The 21,908-nt window shown below is 43.4% G+C and overlaps 1 long non-coding RNA gene across 1 annotated transcript in view; it reads right to left on the minus strand.

Annotated features, from left to right (window-relative positions):
* Positions 1–6,957: 6,957 nt before the first annotated feature.
* Positions 6,958–21,908, minus strand: part of LOC129398240 (uncharacterized) — a 75,279-nt gene continuing 60,328 nt past the window's right edge. Inside the window, exons 3-4 of the long non-coding RNA XR_008625983.1 lie at positions 7,776–7,941; positions 6,958–7,565 (exon numbers count right to left, since the gene is read on the minus strand). This is a non-coding gene — a long non-coding RNA (uncharacterized LOC129398240). The remainder of the gene's footprint in view (positions 7,566–7,775; positions 7,942–21,908) is intronic.

The following is a 21,908-nucleotide window of genomic DNA, read 5'->3' on the forward strand; positions in this document are numbered from 1 at the left end:
TTATATTTATTACACTGACTAAGTGAAAGGAGGAAGGTGCTCGGGGGAAGACGATCGGAGAGGAAGAGATCTATTCTGGTTACCCCAACCGCTCCTGAGAGCCTCCTCCTGCCGCCTCACCATCTGGTTAGACTAGAAAATATCCGACCGACTTTCCCTTTTGTGAAAGCGCTGTGCCAGCTGTAGGACTTTGGTGATCTCATTTGCAGCCTCATCCGGATTTGGCCATGCAATTCCATCTAAGCCAGGATATTTGAACTCGTGCTAAAAGCAAATCGTTTCAAGATGGCTTACAGCATGCAAGGAGAGTGTTTCCGACACAGTCCCTGTTTCAGCATCCTAATAACCAGGAGATAAAGACCAAGGCTCTCGAAACCAAGCAGGCATTGGAAGCTCGGGAAGACCTGTTAACATAGCATCCTGGGCACCACCTTCAGATTTCCTGATTCTGTAGGTCGAGCGTGGGTCCCAAAATATGCATTTGTACTGAGTCCTCAGGGGATGTGGATGCTGCTGTCTGGGAACCATGCTGTGACAGCCACTGATGGAGATTATTATCTTCATTTTATATATGAGGAGAATGAAGTAATTTTTTTTTTTTGCTTTTGAGACTGAGTCTCGCTCTGTCGCCCAGGCTGGAGTACAGTGGTGCGATCTTGGCTCACTGCAACCTCCGCCTCCTGAGTTCAAGTGATTCTCCTGCCTCAGCCTCCTGAGTAGCTGGGATTACAGGTGCCCGCCACCAAGCCCGGCTAGTTTTTGTATTTTTGGTAGAGACACGGTTTCACCATGTTGGCCAGGCTGTTCTCGAACTCCTGACCTCAGGTTATCTGCCCGCCTTGGCCTCCCAAAGTGCTGGGATTACAGGTGTGAGCCACCGCACCCGGCCAAATATGTCAGACTTTGGATTTTGTCTGATGGAACTTCCCAGCTGATGTCAGTGTGGAGTCTGAATTTTGTTTCTGTTCCTCCCGCATTTTGATGCTGGGCCCATTGAGTGTGTCCTAACCCTCCTGCCACCTCCCCGCTTAGCCAGGGCTAAACAGCAAGTTCCTGTCTCTGTTTTCCTCTCCCAAATGCCTTCCAGACAGCTTCCATGTGCTTACCAAAGAGTACCAGAATAGAGAGAGTTACCATGGGCACACAGAGCTGCTCCAACTTGCCCCAGAATAGAGTTAACATTTTTGCATTCTCACACACGCGTGTGCACACAGGCACGCAGGCATACACATATGCACACACACACTCCAAACACCACAATCCATACCTCCTCCATCTAAGCAGCATGTGCTGGGCTTCTGTGTAAGATTTTATTGGAAGTAAATATTTAATACAATCCCATTATTTTGGATCACAGATGTAGAAAGTAGGGGGCCAGAAATAGTGTACCCAAAATTACAGCAATAACCAGGGCTGCAACCAGGCATATTCTGTTGCCCTCTCTCTTTCTTCTTCTTCTTGCTACTTCTTCTTCCTCCTCCTCCTCTTCTTCTTTCTTCTTCTTCTCCTCCTTTTTCTACCTCTTCTCCTTCTCCTCCTCATCCTCCTGCTTCTCCTCCCTCATCCCCTTCTCCCTCCAGCATCCCCTCCTCCTCCTTCTCTTCCTCTTCCTTCTCCTGACTTCCCCCCTCTATCTCCTTGTTCTTCTCTTTCCCCTTTCTCTTCTTTTTCTCCTCCTCCCAGTCCCCCTTCTCCTCCTCCTCCTCCTTCTTGTTCTCTCCTCCTCCTCCTTTCTCTCCTCTCCCTCCCCCTCTTCTTCCTTCTTTTCCTGCCCCCTATTTTCTTCTCCTCCTCCCAGTCCTCCTTCTCCTCCTTCTTCTCTCCTCCTCCTTTCTCCCCTCTCCCTCACCCTCTTCTTCCTTCTTTTCTTGCCCCCTTTTTTCTTCTCCTCCTCCCCCTCCTCCTTTTCTCCCTCCTTCTCTTTCTCCTCCCCATCCTCCTCAACTTATCTCTCTTTCTTTTCTTTCTTTCTTTCTTTTTTTTTTTTTTTGAGATGGAGTCTCACTCTGTCCCTCAGGCTGGAGTGCAGTGGCGCAATCTCAGCTCACTGCAACTTCTGCTTCCCGGGTTCAAGCAATTCTCTGCCTCAGCCTCCCCAGTAGCTGGGATTACAGGCACCTGCCAACATGCCTGGCTAATTTTTGTATTTTTAGTAGAGACGGGGGTTTCACCATCTTGGCCAGGCTAGTCTTGAACTCTGACATCGTGATCCCCCTGCTGCTGCCTCCCAAAGTGCTGGGATTACAGGCATGAGCCACGGCGCCTGGCCCTTCTTTCTTCCCATCCTTCTGCTCCTCCTCACTTCATTCTCCTTCTCCTCCTCCCCCTTCTTTTCCCCTCCTCTTTCTCCTTTCTCTTCCCTCCTCATCTTCCTTATTCTAATTCTTATTCTCCTTTTGGGCATTCTTTCAAAATATCATGCTCCTTAACAAACTGCTTTTTTTCATTTTCACAAAACAGCTGTTATTAATTAGAAACAAGGCAGCTATACAAAAATCACTTGGAGAAATTTAAACTTTTTTTTTTTTTTTTTTTTTTGAGACAGAGTCTCACTGTATCACCCAGGCTGGAGTGCAGTGGTGCAATCTCGGCTCACTGCAACCTCCACCTCCTGGGTTTAAACTGTCCTTCTGCCTCAGCCTCCCAAGTAGCCAGGACTACAGGCACTCACCACCATGCCCGGCTAATTTTTTTATTTTTTGTAGAGACGGGGTTTCATCATGTTGGCCAGGCTGGTCTTGAACGCCTGACCTCAGGTGATCTGCCCACCTCAGCCTCCAGAAGTGATTGGATTACAGGCATGAGCCACCACATCCGGCCAATTTAAACATGTTTAATTCTGTGAAATTCAATGTAATAGATATTCCCCTATAGTGTCCAGGGCTGTAGAGTTTTTCCCTGGTGAGTCTTGTCAAATGCCTCATCCCCCTGGATTTTCATGCATCATTCTTCCCTCCAAGGATCTCTCTGTCTGCATCAGAGAATCTACTCCACAATGCTCAAGAGCAAACGCTGTTCTAGTATTTTTATTTCCTAATGAAATTAAGCTTGAAGAACCCTTGACAAGATTGCTTAGATACAGATATGAGCTCTGAACAGGCCTCTTTCCTTCTGATATGGTTTGGCTGTGTCCCCACCTAAATCTCATCATGAATTGCAGCTCCCATAATGGGAGGGACCTGGTGGGAGGTAATTGAATCTTGGGGGCAGGTCTCCCATGCTGTTCTCGTGATACTAGGTAAGTCTCATGAGATCTGATGGTTTTATAAGGAGGAGTTCCCTTGAACATGCTCTCTTGCCTGCCGCCATGTAAGACATGACTTTGCTCCTCCCTCACCTTCCACCATGCCAATGAGGCCTCCCCAGCCATGTGGAACTGTGGGTCCATTAAACCTCTTTCCTTTATAAATTACCCAGCCTCGGGTATACCTTTATTGGCAGCGTGAGGACAGACTAATACACCTTCCAAACAAGAATCATGGGACAGGAGGAGGTTCAAGCCATCCATATGCTCTGGGAAGGACCTACCATGTTGACCTTCATAGGTCCTTCTTGGAAGCTCCCATAAAGGATTTTAGAATTCAGTCCCCAAGAGCCCTTGTGCCACTTTTGCCCATCTTGGGGTGTCACAGGGGAGCAAACCCCAGGGTTACTGAAAGTGTGAAGCCACAACCTCCATATCCTCTGCTGTTCTCAGAAATCACCCTGCTGCCAAGTTCAGAGGCCTCACTGTTTTGACTTTCTCTTTGGCAATCCAACTGTTTTCTTCTATAATCCTTGTTTCTCAAAAAGTGGAAGCCAGCCAGGTGCAGTGGCTCACACCTGTAATCTCTGCCCTTTGGGAGGCCGAGGTGGGAGGATCACTTGAGGCCAGGAGTTTGAGACAAGCCTGGGCAACATCTTGAGATAGCAAAGACTTGGAACCAACCCAAATGTCCAACAATGATAGACTGGATTAAGAAAATGTGGCACATATACACCATGGAATACTATGCAGCCGTAAAAAATGATGAGTTCATGTCCTTTGTAGGGACATGGATGAAGCTGGAAACCATCATTCTCAGCAAACTATTGCAAGGACAAAAAACCAAACACTGCATGTTCTCACTTATAGGTGGGAATTGAACAATGAGAACACATGGACACAGGAAGGGGAACATCACACACCAGGGACTGTTGTGGGGTGGGGGGAAGGGGAGGGATAGCATTAGGAGATACACCTAATGCTAAATGATGAGTTAATGGGTGCAGCACACCAACATGGCACATGTATACATATGTAACAAACCTGCACGTTGTGCACATGTACCCTAGAACTTAAAGTATAATAATAATAAAATTTTTAAAAAAAGATATCTTGTCTCTACAAAGTTTATAAATAAAAAGAGAAAAAAAAATGGAAGCATTTTGTTTCGCCTCTGAGAGTAAGCCCTGGCCAACAAATTACAAGTGTGCCCTCTTGAAAGGAAAAAGGGGGCTGGGCACTGTGGCTCACATGCCTATAATCCCAACACTTTGGGAGGCCAAGGCGGTTGCATCACCTGAGGTCAGGAGTTCAAGACCAGCCTGGCCGACATGGTGAAACCCCATCTGTACTTAAAAAAAAAAATATATATATATATATATATATATACAAAAATTAGCCAGGCATGGTGTTGCATGCCTGTAATCCCAGCTACTAGGGAGGCTGAAGCAGGAGAATTGCTTGAGCAAGGTGGAGGTTGCAGTGAGCCGAGATGGCACAACTGCACACCAGCCTGGGTGACAGAGCAAGACACTCTCTCAAAAATAAAAATAAAAAGAGGAAAAAGGGGATGAGACCCTCTTGTTCTTCAGTGATAAACCTACAAGGAAAGAAGACAGAGTTACCATCTCATTCTGTGTGCCAGGCTCCAGGGCTTCTGCCTGAGACCCCCTGCCACCTTCCTGCTATCCCTGCAAGAAGAAAAGGAAATGGCTTTATGAGCAGCAACTCGAAGACACAGCTGGGGGCATGCAGACCACATGCTGGGCTCTGGCATGCAGGTCCTGCTCTAGCCCCTTCTAGCATCTACCTGGGGACAGATGTTCCCTTCACTCCTTACCCAGGGCACCCATCTGTGGGGCAAAGGGGAGGCTGAAGAGCTATTCTCGTCTGCACCCCCGACTCAGAATTGTTGCCTTCTCCTGATCATGTCCCTCCAGTGTTCCAGGCCTGCAGATTCCAAATTCAATTTCCTTCTTAGGTTTTTTTTTTTTTTTTTTTTTTTTTTTAATGAGATAGAGTCTCGCTCTGTCACCCAGGCTGGAGTGCAGTGGTGTGATCTCAGCTCACTGCAAACTTTGCCTCCTGGGTTCAAGCGATTCTCCTGCCTCAGCCTCCCAAGTAGCTGGGATTACAGGCGTGAGCCACCGTGCCTGACCATGATTATTTTTTAAGAACAGGGTCTCATTCTGTCACCCAGGCTGGAGTGCAGTGGTGCAATCATAGCTCACTGCAGTCTCAAACCCCTGCTCAGCCTCCTGAGTATCTGGGACTACAGGTACATACCACCACACTCAGATAATTTATTCTATTTTTTGTAGAGACAGGATCTTGCTATGTTGCCCAGGCTGCTCTCTGACTCCTGGTCTCACACAATCCTCCTGCCTTGGCCTCCAAAAGTGCTGGGATTACAGATGGGAGCCACCATGCCCAACCAATGTTTGCCCTTTTTCCCCATCAGAACATCAGTTCTTCGAGTAAGAGAAACAGATGAGCTTGTAGTTTTTTCATCTCCTCTGTGCCCTACACAGGCACATGAAGAAGAAGTAGAGAACATACACAATAAATATTTTTGAATTGCATTAAAAACACGTTATGGCTTTAGAGATATCGTCTGGAGGGAGAGGAGGAGATACATCTGCTCTACAAGTGCCCAGGGAAACAGAGAGAGAAAGATGCAAGTTCCTCCTTTCATTCTCTCGGTGCCCTACATAGGTACATGCAAACAACATGTAGAAGATACACAATAAATATTTTGATTTTCATTATACTATCTGAAAAAAACAATCCACATTTGTGCCTGCAAAAGCATTCACTATTCTTACCTCCTGGAATGAGAACCAGGCACTGATGCATTCTGCCTCTTCTTTAATGTTCTGTTTTTTTTTTCCTTTTTTTTTTCTTCTTCCTTATGCTAATGGCTTAGTTTTTTCTTTTGCTTAACTTCTGCAGAAAGAAATGAAATGAATGTCAAATGTTCTCATGCAAGAGGGGTCCACAGTGTGACTCATGAGGGTTTGGGCTGAAGAGGAGACACTGTCTCCAAAGCTGGAGTCCTGTTCATGGGAAGAATTCTCAGCCCCACAACTCAACCCTATCCTGTCTGATGTGGGGCTGGAAGGAAGAGAAGCTCAGAGGTGACACATGTTAATAAAGTATGCTAAATTATATGCTGGTGGCATTAATAGCAATCAGGCTTGTAGAACATAGGATCTAATGGCTCATAAATGAGATGCAAGTTCATTTTTATAGGCCCACTATAATAAACTAATTATTTTGGAACTCTCCAATTATGCATTTTTCAAAAAGCTGAATTGCATTAAAAACATGTTACAGCTTTATAGATCTTGTCTTTAGGGAGAGGAGGAGATACATCTGCTCCACAAGTGCCCAGGGAAAGAGAGAGAGAGAAAGAGAGAATCCCAGGCAATAGATAACGAATAAACCAGCTGCCAGATGACAAATGTAGTCAAGGAAGACAAAGAGCTGTCAGTTTCCTCATCAATTACAGCTGGTCCCTAACTCACGAGAGAGCAAATTGCCACAGCCATCAGAGATGGCTCTGTTAGAATTATGGCATTTGAGATCTCCACTGATTTATTCAGTGCCTGGAGTACAGAAGGGTGTCTGTTGCTTTGGGATTAAGATTTTTGCACTCAAAGCCACCCAGGAGCTCAGGGAGAGCCTGATGATGTCAGAAACACTCTCGGTCCATATCTCTCGGTAAGGGCAGGCTTCTGACAAGCCCACCAAGCAAGCCAGAGACTGTTGATGTGCCCAAGGAGGCCTGTGGTCTAGCTGCAGGGAGCATGTGGGGAGGGACTAACATGTCACACTGACTCTCAGCTAATTAAAGACGGAGGGCCTACTTTAGAATGAAGCCCTTGTACGTGTCTCTGAAGGTCCTGCACACTCAACACAGGTTACCTGTGTGGCCAGGTGCGTTCAAATTCCAGTTCTGTGCCTCATTTCCCATGCCACAGCCACACTCACTTGTTACTTAACCTTGGAGAGGAGGGAACATTGTTTAAGGTTCATTCTTTTCCACCTTTGTAAAACATGTAATCCCAGCACTTTGGGAGGCTGAGGTGAGCAGATCATTTGAGCCCAGGAGTTCAAGAGGAGTCTGGGCAATGAGGAGAAACCCTGTTTCTACAAAAAAATACAAAAGAAATTTAGCTAGGCATGGTAGTACGTGCCTGTAGTCCCAGCTACTCCAGAGGCTGAGGTGGGAGGATAGCTTGAGTCCAGGAGGTTGAGGCTGCAGTGAGCCATAAGCGTGCCACTGCACTCCAGCCTGGGTGGCAAAGTGAGACCTTGTCTATGAAATAAAAAAAATAAATAATAAATAAAACTTTGTATGCTCATGGTAGGATAATGGAGGTAAAACATGTTGTATTCTACCACTAGTTGATCAGAAAAATAAAAGCAATGAGATCCACGTTATGCATCAGATGGCTTCACAACCATCTAATGCATAAGGTGGGTCTCATTGCTTTAATTTTTCCCATTGACTAGTAAGATGTCTCACCTTGTCCTCTGGAGGATTCTCTTCTCCTTGAATTGTCCAAAGATGCCAGGGACGCAAACTGTGCAAAATGGGACAATTGGACTTCTGTGCTCAAGAGGAATTGATGCTGGAGTCTCTGTCTCATCTGCTGCTCTCTTTGCATGCACATGTCAGGGCTGGCGGTACCCTGCAAGATTCCACAAAGCAGATGGTGTGATGGTTGGGAGACTCTCATCTCCACTACTTGCTGCTGAAGTTGCTGACCAACTGCCGCAGCTTCACCAGGAAGACAGATCCTATCCTCTCGGACAGATCTCGGCAAAGGGCCCTAAATGTGGATGCCCATGGTTACAGGCTCCACTGCCCATCTCTCCAGCTCCCTCCTGCTGCCGTCCTCAGGGTGCCTGCGACTGCACAGTGCTGGGTGCAGGCTGACCCTGCAGACCCAGGACCAATGTATGTCTTTATCCCCAGGGATTCAGTGCTGGTGGTCCTAGAACTCTTCCTTCTCAAGCCTCAAAACCGAAGTACTGGATTAAATTCTCTTTCCCCAGTGGCTCCCACCACCCACTTTTCGGGAGGAAACCCCCCTCAAGAAGTCAGAGGAAATCTTTCTAAAGGAAAATCCTAGAATGAAGCTAAGATGCTCACAGCATTCTTTGCAGCAAAAAGAAGGAAGGCAATTTGCTGACATCTTGCTTTAGAAGACAGGGGAAAAAACCACAAATTTCATCTCTGTTGATCAGAGTATACCTGACCCCACCAAAGAATAACCAATATTCTCTTAATGTCCTCCTTCTCTTTCCTAAACCCCATATGTAGGGCTGTCTTCCAATATCCTATTTCTCCTACCCCCAAATATACATTTTTCTTTTTTTCTTTTTTTTTTTTTTTTTTGAGATAGAGTCTCACTTTTGTCACCCAGGCTGGAGTGCAGTGGTGTAATCTCAGCTCACTACAACCTCCACATTCCAGGTTCAAGTGATTCTCCTGCCTCAGCCTCCTGAGTAGCTGGGATTACAGGCACCCACCGCCATGCCCAGATAATTTTTTTGGTATTTTTAGTAGAAACGGGGTTTCACCATGTTGGACAGGCTGATCTCGAACTCGTGACCTCAGGTGATCTGCCCACCTCAGCCTCCCAAAGTGCTGGGATTACAGGCAAGAGCCACCACACCTGGCCACATTTTTTCTGTTTTTATAACTTGCTAACATTTCTAAAATTCAGATATGTGCTTAATTGGTCCATACGTTCTTTAAAATTATTATATTTTAAAATATGCTACTAATGATACATATCATAATGTTTTAAATCAATATATTATTATAGTTAGAGGAACTTCTCAAGCCTCAAAGCATCCAATAAATACTTTTGAGTTGGTAAATTAAATGTTTCTTTATTTGTTTTTCTCACTAAATTGAGATTCTCCTGCCCAGATACAGCTTATATCACATTTTTTCACTGTTATATCATAAGCATACATTATCATTAAATATTCTTCAAAGTCATTATGGCAAAGGTATTGATCAAAATAAACATACTATTATATAGATATGGCTTAATTTAATCACCCACTTTTCTCTTGTTGGACTTTAAAATTGCTTTTTTCCCAAGAAAATATAAATGCTATGAGTATTCTTATATACAAATCTTCATCTGTATCTTTGATTATTTACTTTACATAAGTTCCTAGAACTGCAATTCCTGTCAAATATTATGAACATTTTAAAGACTATTGGTTGATATTGCCAAAATACTGTCCAAAGACCTTCTATTTATTTGTAAGAACATAACATTACATTCTTATTTCTCTACAACTATGCTAGCTTTGGGTATTATCATAAAAAAAAATAAGTTCGTCGCCAGGTGCAGGGGCTCACACCTATAACCACACCACTTTGGGAGGCAGAGGCAGATGGATAGCTTGAGCCAGAGTTTGAGGTCAGCCTGGGCAACATGGCGAAACTTCATCTCTACAAAACATACAAAAAAAATTAGCCAGGCGTGGTGGCATGCACCTGCAATCCCAGCTACGTGGGAGGGAGGCTGAGATGGGAGGATTGTCTGAGCCTGGGAGGTCAAGGTTGCAGTGAGCCATGATCATGCCACTGCACTCCAGCCTGGGTGACAGAGTGAGTGAGGTGTTGTCTAAAAAGTAAATAAATAAAAAATAAAAATTTTAAAAAAGTTTGCTAACAAAAAACTACATCATTTTAACCTACATCTACACTTCAGTTATTAAGAAGATTGAGAATTTTTGCATACTATTTCCTATGTTTCCTCTTTTTTTTTTTTTTTTTTTTTTTTTGAGACAGAGTCTCACTCTGTCACCCAGGCTGGAGTGCAGTGGCGTGATCTCAGCTCACTGCAACATCTGCCTCCTAGGTTCAACCAATTCTCATGCCTCAGCCTCCTGAGTAGCTGGGATTACAGGTCCCCACCACCACGCCTTGCTAATTTTTGTAGTTTTAGTAGAGACAGGGTTTCACCATGCCGGCCAGGCTGGTCTTGAATTCCTGACCTCGAGTGGTCTACCCACCTTGGCCTCCCAAAGTGCTGGGATTACAGGCATGAGCCACCGTGCCACCATGCCTGACCTGTGTTTCCTCTCTTGTATGTTGTCAGCTCTTGCCTTTTCTCCACTTAACCTAATGATGTCCTAGTGCTTTTCTTATCGGTGTGTACAAATATAGATAGAGAAGTCCCTTTGCTCTACCACAATCATAGGAGAACAGAAGACCAGTGAATTTTATCTCCCACAGCAGGGCGGCCCCTAGGGCACGGAGACTTTGATGTCTGTCTCTCTAGCAGCCAGCCCAATAAATGTTAAATGAATGAATGAATGATGAGTGATCACAGCAGCTTTTGGATGTCATACTTGTGGCAAGTCTGTGTCAGTTCATTTGCCTTTGAATATTTTTAAGGATACAGACGTAGACTCTTCGGAATCTTTCTTGCAGTTTCTTACACTGCTTAGAAACCATGGAGGTCTTCCGCATCCAAGGGGCTGTTAAATATGCAGTTCTATTTTCTGCTCGTTTTCCCACTGTTTGCTGTTCTATGCGACATTTTATTTCTTGTGTTCTTAATGGAAGCCAAAGCAGCTGGACGGGACCCACCAATGGCTCTGTAGAACCAAATGCCTGGGTAAACAGTCCCCATCACCAGGGAAGACACCTAAGGAGGTGACTTGTTGCACTGCACATTTTCCTATATCTGCTGCCAGTTGGCCTTCTAGAGAGAATAATTTTTAACACCAGGCTGCACTCCCTCTGCCAGGAAGCATGTTATAAACACCAGTCCTCTCCTCCCAGTATGGGGCTTCCTACTAAATCGGTTAATTTTCCTCCCCCTGTCTGAGAAGGAGGCCAAGCAGGAGCTTTATTTACAAAGGTTAAACATGGCTTTAATTGGATTGCTGGCATTTAAGCCCCAAGCCCTCTCTCCTTCTCCTTTGTCCTTCTCATTCATAACTGGAGAAATGCCTCCAACAAATGCCAAGGGAAAGTTTCATTTTAATAAAGCAGAGATGAGGAGGATCCCTTTGGAGACCTCAGTTACAGTTTTGAGCCACCACCAACGAATGAACTGAAATCACAAATGGTCCTCAGCCACTGCATTATTGAGCAGAGGAAATGCGAGGAGTCTCTGGACAGAGGAGAAGGCGAAATTTGCTACGTATATGGTCTGTTTTCCAAGAAGTGCTGTTTCCCATACTGAGATCAAGGCTGTTGTCAGATGCACACTCATGGTCTGACCATCTGAAAGCAGATGGTCACATGTTGACAGAGAGAGAGAATGCAAGCAACAGATAGAGAACCAGATTCATCCCAAGGTTGGCCACTGTCTAGCTTGTAACAAGGGACATGTCATTCCCTCACCAGACCTAAGTTCCCTCCCATCTCTGACACCCCTCTGTCCCTCCTTTCTTTCTAGGTTAATCATGCTGATAGGAATATGATATCAGCAAAGGAAAGACATGGGATAAATCCAGAGATATGCACACTGACAGAGTTTCTTCTGTGAGATTACTAGGTCAACTCAAAAGCCTAAATTTCTTGTATTTGTGGATTTTTTTTTTAACATTTATTTTAGTTTCAGGGGCACGTGGGCAGATTTGTTATACAAATAAACTCGTGTCATGGGGGTTTGTTGTACAGATTGTTTCATGACCCAGATACTGAGCCTAGTACCCATTTGTTATTTTTTCTGCTCCTTTGCTTCCTCTTACCCTCTACCTTCCACCCTCACATAGGCCCCAGTGTCTGTTGTACCCCTCTTTGTGTCCATGTGTTCTCATCATTAAGCTCCCATCTATAAGTGAAAACATGAGGTATTTGGTTTTCTGGTCCTGCATTAGTTTGCTAAGGATAATGGCCTCCAGCTCCATCCATGTTTAGGCAAAGGGCATAATCTTGTTCTTTTTCATGACTGCATAGTATTCCACTGTGTATAGGTACCACATTTTCTTTATTCAGTCTACCATTGACGGGCATTTAGGTTGCTTCCATGTCTTGGTTATTCTGAATAGTACTGCAATGAACATACGTGTACATGTGTCTTTAAGATAGAATGACTTATATTCCTTTGGCTCTATACCCACCAACGGGATTGCTGGGTCGAATAGTAGTTTTGTTTTCAGCTATTTGAGGAATTGCCATACGGCTTTCCACAATCGTTGAACCAATTTACACATTCACTAACAGCATATAAGCATTCCCTTTTCTCCACAACCTGGCCAGCATTTGTTACTTTTTGGCTTTTTAATAACAGCCATTCTGGGGCCAGGCGTGGTGGTTCATGCCTGTAATCCCAGCACTTTGGGAGGCCAAGGAGGGTGGATTACTTGAGGTCAGGAGTTCGAGACCAGCCTGGCCAACATGGTGAAAACCCATCTCTACAAAATACAAAAATTAGCCAGGCTTACGTGATGGCAGGCGCCTGTAACCCCAACTACTCGGGAGGCTGAGGCAGGAGAATCGCTTGAACCCAGGAGATGGAGGTTGCAGTGAGCCGAGATCTCACCACTGCACTCCAGCCTGGGTAACAGAGCTAGACTGTGTCTCAAAATAATAATAATCGTAGCCATTCTGACTGGTGTGAGATGGTTATCTCGTTGTGGTTTTAATTTGTGTTTCTCTAATGATCAGTTAGTTTTTGTAGAGACAGGGGTAGGAGTTGATGGAGGTCGGGGGTAGGTCTCACTATGTTGCCTAGGCTGGTCTCAAACTCCTGGCATCAAGCAGCCCTCTCACCTCAGCCTCCCAAAGTGATGGGATTACAGGTGTAAGCCACCACGCCTGGTCAATCCAAGAGTTTTTGATGCAATAGGTCTGAGATAGAGTCTGATAATTTCTGTTTCTAACAAGTTCCCAGGTGATGCTAATGCTACTGGCCAGGAAAAAAAATTGGAAATTGACTGCACTGACTCATCTAAGGTGCCTATGAGTCTTCCTTATGAGATCCAATTAGCACAAGCTCATCAATGTAAAGGATTAATATAAAGTTCTGTGGCCAGGCACGGTGGCTCACGCCTGTAATCCCAGCACTTTGGGAGGCCAAGGTGGGTGGATTACCTGGAGTCAGAAGTTTGAGACCAGCCTGGCCAACATGGCAAAACCTCGTCTCTACTAAAAATACAAAAATTAGCTATATGTGGTGGTGCCTGCTTGTAATCCCAGCTATCAGGAGGTTGAGGGAGGAAAATCACTTGAACCCAGGGGGCGGAAGTTGTAGTGAGCTGAGATTGCGCCACTGCCCTAAAGCCTGGACCACAAGAGTGAGTCTCCTTCTCAAAAATAAATAAATAAAAATAAATAAATAAATAAAGTTCTGTGGTACCTCAAGATGATCAGGATCTCTTTAGACTGTTACATCAGTGATCAGAAAAGTCAATACACATCTGAGATAAAACCGTGAGGCTATACTGCTGCCCTTGTCATGCGAAAGCCATCAACTTATTTTAATTTTCACTGATAAGGATAGAAAAAAAAGTTTTGTAGATCCACATCTGTATAACAGGTACTGGGGTTATTTATGAATGTGTTCTAGAAAAGCCACTATATCTGAAAAACTATCTTAAATTGGAATTTCCATTTTGTTACATTTGTGATAAGCCACAGTCATTCTCCAAGATCTGTCTACCTTCTGCATGGACCAAACAGAAGAATTCAATGGGAATGTGCTAGAATCATCATCCTGGAGCTTTCAAGTCTTTTAGGGTGGCATTAATCTCTGCTCTCCCCCCAGGATTACAACATTTCTTTGAGTTACTACCCAGGAAGGAGGGGGAGTGCTAAGGATCGTCACTTGTTTCTTTCTGTCATAAGAACTTCCACTCCATGGGTCAGAAAACCAATGTGGGAATTCTCCAGTGACTAAGTCCAGTTTATATTGAAATATCAAAATAACGAAATAAATTACATTAAATTATTAGCCCCAGTTATTCACTCCCTTTGCACAGAATTTCATAACCACTCCCTTGTTGTGACCTAGTAGTGGACAAATTGTACTTTCCCACTTCATGAACTTGAACTTAATAACAAAAAGGAAACCAACCCAATATAAAATAGGCAAAAAACGTCTGCAGACATTTCGCAAAAGAAGATGATATTAGTGACCAATAAGTTCAGGGAAAAGTGTTCAACATTGTGGTTTTTTTGTTTTTGTTTTGTTTTGTTTTGTTTTTTGAGACCCAGTCTTGCTCTGTCACCCAGGCTGCAGTGCAGTGGTGTGACCTCAGCTCATGCAATCTTCGCCTCCTGGGTTCAAGCGATTCTTGTGCCTCAGCCTCCTGGGTAGCTGGGATTACAGGCGCCTGCCACCATGCCTGACTAATTTTTGTATTTTTAGTAGAGACAGGTTTTCACCGTGGTGGATAGGCTGGTTTCGAACCCCTGACCTCAAGTGAACCACTCGTCTTGGCCTCTCAATGTGCTGGGTTTACAGGCATGAGCCACCACGCCTGGCCTGTTCAACATTTTTGAAAACCACATTAAGATATCATTTATACACCCATTAGAATGGCTAAAATTATGGAGACTAGCAACAGTAAATATTGGCAAGAATGTGGAGAAACTAGACCTTGCTGATGAGGGTGTAAAATGGTGCAACCAGTTTGGAAAATGGGTATTTTTTTGTAAAGTTAAAAATGCATATATCCCGGCAGGGCGCAGTGGCTCACGCCTGTAATCCCAGCACTTTGGGAGGCCGAGGCAGGCGGATCACGAGGTCAGGAGATCGAGACATCCTTGCTAACATGGTGAAACCCCGTCTCTACTAAAAATACAAAAAATTAGCCAGGTGTGGTGGCGGGCGCCTGTAGTCCCAGCTACTCGGGAGGCTGAGTTAGGAGAATGATGTGAACCCGGGAGGCGGAGCTTGCAGTGAGCCGAGATCACACCACTGCACTCCAGCCTGGGTGACAAGAGAGACTCCATCTCAATAAAAAAAAGCATATATCCCAAGACCCAGTAATCCCTCTCTTACATATTTACCCCAAAGAAATAAAAGTATAAGACCACTAAAAGCTCTTTACAAGAATGTTCATAGCAGTTTTTAAATATAATAATCAAAATTGAGGACAACACAGGTTATTGTGGCAAGAAGAAACAAATGTAGGGTCTGTCAATTCCCTTTCCTTTCAGGAGAGTCAACACAAATTTTCATTAGTAGGAAAATTATTATGAAAATTGTGCTTGTTCAGATATTATTTAGCAATAAAAAAGAACAAATGACTGCTACATATAAATCTCATGAGCATGAGCTGAGATCATGCCACTACACCTCAGCCTCCCGAGTAGCTGGGATTACAGGCATGCGCCACCACACCTGGCTAATTTTGTATTTTTAGTAGAGATGGGGTTTCTCCATGTTGGTCAGGCTGGTCTCAAACTCCTGACCTCAGGTATCTGCCCACCTGGAATATATCTTTTCCTTCCAGGATAGTCAATACAAATGTTCATTAATAGGAAAATTATTGTGAAAATTGTGCTTATTCATATATTATGTAGCAATAAAAAAGAACAAATGACTGCTACATATAACTACATAGAGAAATATTAACATTATGTTGAAAAATGGAAGCTGCAGAGAGAAAATTGTATTCCGCATGATGGTATGTGTATAGGAGATTTGAGAATTGGCAAAACTAGTCTATGATGATGAGAGTCACAGCAAGGGTTGCCTCTGAGGGTTGGAAATTGACTTCAAGGATGACATAAAGGAATTTGCTGGAGTAATGTTACTATCCTTATATCTTATATCTTGAGTATTAGTTAAACCTGCTTATACAATGGCAAAATTCATTAAATTGTAAGCTTAATATTTGTGTATTTCACTCTACATAAATTTTAACCTGAATTTTTAAAAAATACAAAAATAAAACAGATTCAACACGGCATAAAGACAAGGCCCCTACTATCTCATTTGTTGCTTTTGCATGCATTAGACAAAAGAGCTTCTCCACAGGAAGATGCAACCCAGTGGGCATGTGGCTTAGCTATGAGTAAGAGCAGTCCCTCTGTGCAAATTAGCAAACGGTATCTCTTCCTCCAGGTGATGGCTGAGCACAGCTTGGATTTCAGCTTCCACTCACCCCCTCATCCCAGTGCCCTTATGTAGGATACACAAGGACACGTGTATATGACAGCTCTGGGTAAGAGAGTTCTAAATGCATGTCAACACTCATTCATAGTTTTTGCTAAGAGGGCTCAGAGCACCTTGCCAACTCACAGTGGTCATCTGGTTGCGTTGGCATAGGACTAACTGCAGATGATGGACACCTTTTCTTTCTTTCTTTCTTTCTTTTTTTTTTTTTTTTTTTTTGAGATGGATTTTCACTCTTGTTGCCCAGGCTGGAGTGCAATGGCATGACCTCAGCTCACCGCAACCTCCACCTCCCGGGTTCAAGCGATTCTCCTGCCTCAGCCTTCCTAGTAGCTGGGATTACAGGCATGCACCATCATGCCCAGCTAATTTTGTATTTTTGGTAGAGACGGGGTTTCACCATGTTGGCCATGTTGGTCTTGAACTCCTGACCTCAATTGATCCACCCATCTCAGCCTCATAAAGTGGTGGGATTACAAGTGTGAGCCACCATGCCCATGCCCAGCTGGGCACTTTATTTTCTTTTTTCTTTTTTTTTTTTTTTTTTTTTGAGACGGAGTCTCGCTCCGTCGCCTAGGCTGGAGTGCAGTGCACCATCTCAGCTCACTGCAAGCTCCACCTCCCGGGTTCACGCCATTCTCCTGCCTCAGCCTCCCAAATAGCTGGGACTACAGGTGCCCGCCACCACGCCCGGCTAATTTTTTTTTGTATTTTTAATAGAGACGGGGTTTCACCATGTTAGCCAGGATGGTCTTGATCTCCTGACCTTGTGATCCGCCCGCCTCAGCCTCCCAAAGTGCTAGGATTACAGGCATGAGACACCGCGCCCGGCTGGATACTTGATTTTCACTTCTGTCCAACAACATCATGAAACCACTTAATTGGCCATCTTCAGATCTTTTCATGGAGTTGCCCTGTGTTCTGGAAAAGTGAGTTTTTAAAAATCCACATGTCAGTAAGTATCTTCCTTGGCTGGGCCTCAATTTCTTTATGTAGATGAATTTCTTTCTCAATGAAGTGATTGAAGAAGAGGATTTCTCCCTGCTCATCTTTTGATCAAACTTCAGTGAATTACACATTTCTCCCTCAAACCCATTCTTGAATAGACTCAATTCTTATTTACAGTATTGATTCATCTCAAGTATATAATAATACAAACTTCCTCATTTTAGGAAAAAGAAAACATCAAAGCAGCAAAATAAACAAAATTTTAAAATCATCCTTTATCCCCCTATACCAAATTAACTACTTTTAATTATTTTATGTAGTTTTCTTTCAGGTACTTAAAACTTCTTTAGGCCACGCACAGTGGCTCAGACCTGTAATCCCAGCACTTCAGGAGGCCAAGGTGGGTGGATTGCTTGAGTCCAGGAGTTCAAGACCAGCCTGGGCAATAGGAAAAGACCCCATTTCTACAAAAACTAAAAACATTAGCTGGCCATGGTGACACATGCCTGTAGTCCCAGCTACTCAGGAGGCTAAGGTTGGAGGATCCTTTGAGCCCAGGAGGTCAAGGCTGCAGTGAGCCATCATCACGCCACTGCACTCCAGCCTGGGTGACAGAGAGAGAACCTGTCTCTAAAAAAAATATAAAAATAAAAATTAAAAAAACAAACCTTTTTTATTGGTTCCCTCTATAAAAATTATTTTGATACTTTTTAATTTCAAATTAATATATTGTGAATATCTTCATTGTCTATAAGTGTTCCCTAAATCATTATTTTAATGACTTTACATTGTCTAACCATGTAATGTTATAACTTATTTAATCAGTTCTGTATTAGTGGATATTCATTGGTTTTCATTTTTGGGTAGTATTAATAATGCTGTAATGCATAGTCTTATAATAAAGTTTTTGCATATTGCTTTAATTATTTCCTTAGGAAAAAACTTAGAAATACAATTCTGGATCAACATTTATGCATAGATATATTTATTATTATTATTTTGAGTTAAGGTATCTTTCTATCACAGAAGCTGAAGTGCTGTGAGCTGGGACTACAGGTATGCATCACCACACCCAACTAATTTTTAAATTTTTTTTTAGAAATGGGCTCTCACTATGTTTCCCAGGCTGGTCTCAAACTCCTAGCCTCAAGTGATTCTCCCACCAGCCTCCAAAACTGCAAGGATTATAGTCATAAGCCCCCATGCCTAACCAACATTTATGTATATTTTTGAGACTTTTAAAATATACTATCAAATCATCATCTAGAAAAGTTGGGACAATATGTACTCCCACCATTGTATTAGACTGTACAGTCACATGGATACCTCGCCATCATGGGTATTACCATGTATATTTAAAAATCTTTCCCAAATCAATAGAAGAAAAAAGCATACCACTACCTTATTTTGCATTCTTTTGATTACCAGTAAGTGGAACATTTTTTTCTTAGGTTTATTTCAGAGTTTTGTTTTGTTAAGAGTAATTTTGTTACATTTATTCTCTATTTTGCATTATCCTCCTTTTTAATAAACAGTTCAATTCCCTAAGCTGCTATAAAATACTTTACTTTTTCCTTGTAAGAAAAGTTTTATTTTCATATTCTTAATTAAAGAAGAGGGTTCAGAAGCAAGATACAAATCAGTTTGGTCCTTACAGGCAAACTGCACTCATGATGTGCATTTTCACTTTATAAGAATTAGATGGTAAATATCTGATGTAGCCTACAGGAAGAAGGGCTAGCACTAAGGTTCCATCTCAAGCAAACCTGGCTTCCACATCTTCCCTCAGAGGCCGGGCGCGGTAGCTCACGCCTGTAATCCTAGTACTTTGGGAGGCCGAGAAGGGTGGATCTCCTGAGGTCAGGAGTTCAAGACCAGCCTGGCCAACATGGTGAAACGCCACCTCTATTAAAAATACAAAACTTAGCCAGATGTGGTGGCACATGCCTGTAATCCCAGCTACTCAGGAGGCTGAGGCACGAGAATCCCTTGAACCCGCAAGGTGGAGGTTGCAGTGAACCAAGATGGCACCACTGCACTCCAGTCTGAGAAACAGAGCAAGACTCTGTCTCAAGAAAAAAAAATTGCTCTTCCACAAATACCTAGTGACCTTGTAATTGTCAAATTCCAACTTCTCTTCCTAACTTCTTTCACCCTTCTGCAGAAATTTCTGCATTTTTTCTTAAATCAAGATAGAAAGGATCTCACTTTATCACTCAGGCTGGAGTGCAATGACATGATCATAGCTCACTGCAGTCTCAAACTCCTGGGCTCAAGTGATTTTCCTGCCTCGGCCTCCCAAGTAGCTGGGACTACAGGTTTGCACCACCATGCCTGGTTACTTTTTTTAAAAAAAATTTTTTTGGTAGAGTTGGGGGTCTCACTATGTTGCCCAGGCTGGTCTCAAACTCCGAGGCTCAAGCAGTCCTCTCTCCTCAGCCTACCAAAGTGCTGGTATCCCAGGTATGAGGCACCATTCCTGGCCCCCTCCTTTTTTTTTTTTTTTTTTTGAAACAGTTTCACGCTTTTTGCCCCAGCTGGAGTGCAATGGCAGGATCTCGGTTCACTGCAACTTCCACTTCCCGGGTTCTAGTGACTTTCCTGCCTCAGCCTCCTGAGTAGCTGGGATTACAGGCATGCTCCACCAAGTCCAGCTAATTTTGTATTTTTAGTAGAGACAGGGTTTCTCCAAGTTGTTCAGGCTGGTCTCGAACTCCCTATCTCAGGTGACCCGCCCACCTCGGCCTCCCAATCTCCGTTGTTTTTTACCACATTTCCTTTGCTTGGCTTCTCTGAGATTAATCAACCCAGATTTTCTGGCCATTGCCTCAGTTACTGCTTCTCAGCCTTCTCCACCAACTCCTCTGTGCATTGATTCCACACTCCTCTCCTTGGCTTGGCACCTGCAATAGTTTTCTAGGGCTGCTGGAACAAAAAAGTACCATGAACCAGGTGACTTAAAGCAACAGACATGTGTTGTCTCACAGTTCTGGAGGCTGGTAGTTTAAAATTAAAGTTTTGGGGCCAGGTGTGGTTGCTCACACCTGTAACCCCAACACTTTGGGAGGCCGAGGCAGGCGAATCACTTGAGGTCAGGAGTTCAAGAAGACCAGCCTGGCCAACATGGTGAAACCCCATCTCTACTAAAAATACAAAATGTAGCTGGGTGGGTTGGCAGGCACCTGTAGTCCCAGCTACCCGGGAGGCTGAGGCAGGAGAAATGCTTGAACCCGGGAGGTGGAAGTTGCAGTGAGCTGAGATCGTGCCATTGCACTCCAGCCTGGGTGACAGAGCAAGACTCCATCTCAAAAAGGAAAAAAAAAAATTGCCAGGGCAGTACTCCCTCTGATGGTTCTAGGGAAAACATATTTTCTTGCCTCCTTCTAGATTCTGGTGTTTTCCAGCAATCATTATCATTCTTTGCTTGCATCATTCCAGACGTATGACTGCCTTCTCCCTGTGTCTTCATGTCAGATTTTTATTTTTAAGAAATTTTTAGTAGAGGTGGGGGTCTCACTATGCTGTCCAGGCTGGCCTCGAACTCCTGGCCTCAAGCGATCCTCCTGACTCAGCCTCCCAAAGTCCTGGGATTACAGGCATGAGCCACCTCACCCAGTCAGCTTATTTTCACAAGGACACCTGTTATATTGAATTAGAGCTAAATAAGTACTAACATACATTAAACATTTCTGAAACTCTCAGATATAGAGAAACTGACCCAAATTATTTTCAAGTTCATGTAATTTAGATAGATCTTTGATAAATAAGACTGGTTTAACATCATTAGTTTAGTAAAACAAATTTGTCTTCTGTGTTATGTGTATTAGGGTGATATAAGTGGAATAAAAGTTTTAGGTATGGACTTTTCCATAATAATTATATTTTAACATATCTGCCTAAAAATAGTTTCCAAATCTTTTGCTAACTTTCAACCTTAAGGATATACAAAGTTGTAGAAGATGTGCATAAAATCTTGTAAAGAGAATCTTATCTCGTGTGGTCAAAGCTGGCCAAGACTGGAAGAATTTATTACTTTTTTTTTTTTTTAAGAAATCAGCTTTAGGGCACAGTGGCTCACGCATATAATCCCAGCACTTTGGGAGGCCAAGGTGGGTGGATCATCTGAGGTCGAGAGTTCCAGACCAGCCTGACCAACATGGCGAAACCCCTTCTCTACTAAAAATACAAAATTAGCCAGGTGTGGTGGCGTGAGCCTGTAATCCCAACTACTCAGGAGGCTGAGGCAGGAGAATTGCTTGAACTGGGGAGGCTGATATTGAGGTGAGCTGAGATCACGCCATTGTTCTCCAGCCTGGGCAACAAGAGCGAAACTCCATCTCAAAAAAAAGAAGAAATCAGCTTTAATATTAATACTGACACAATACAAGATTTCAATTTTCTCTTGGTTAAAATAACACCATTTTCTTCGACCATTGGTCTGCTGTTAATAACAAATTCTGAGTTTTTCTTTACCTTTTGATTAATTCACCTAGATGGATTCTTAACATCCAGAATTCAGAATAAAGATTCTGTCTTACCAAAATAATTTTCTGTGCTTTATGTTAAGTTTACCATGTTCTTGATTAAGAGAATTTTGT

The sequence above is a fragment of the Pan paniscus genome, chromosome 6, assembly GCF_029289425.2.
Source record: "Pan paniscus chromosome 6, NHGRI_mPanPan1-v2.0_pri, whole genome shotgun sequence".
Lineage (NCBI taxonomy): Eukaryota > Metazoa > Chordata > Mammalia > Primates > Hominidae > Pan > Pan paniscus.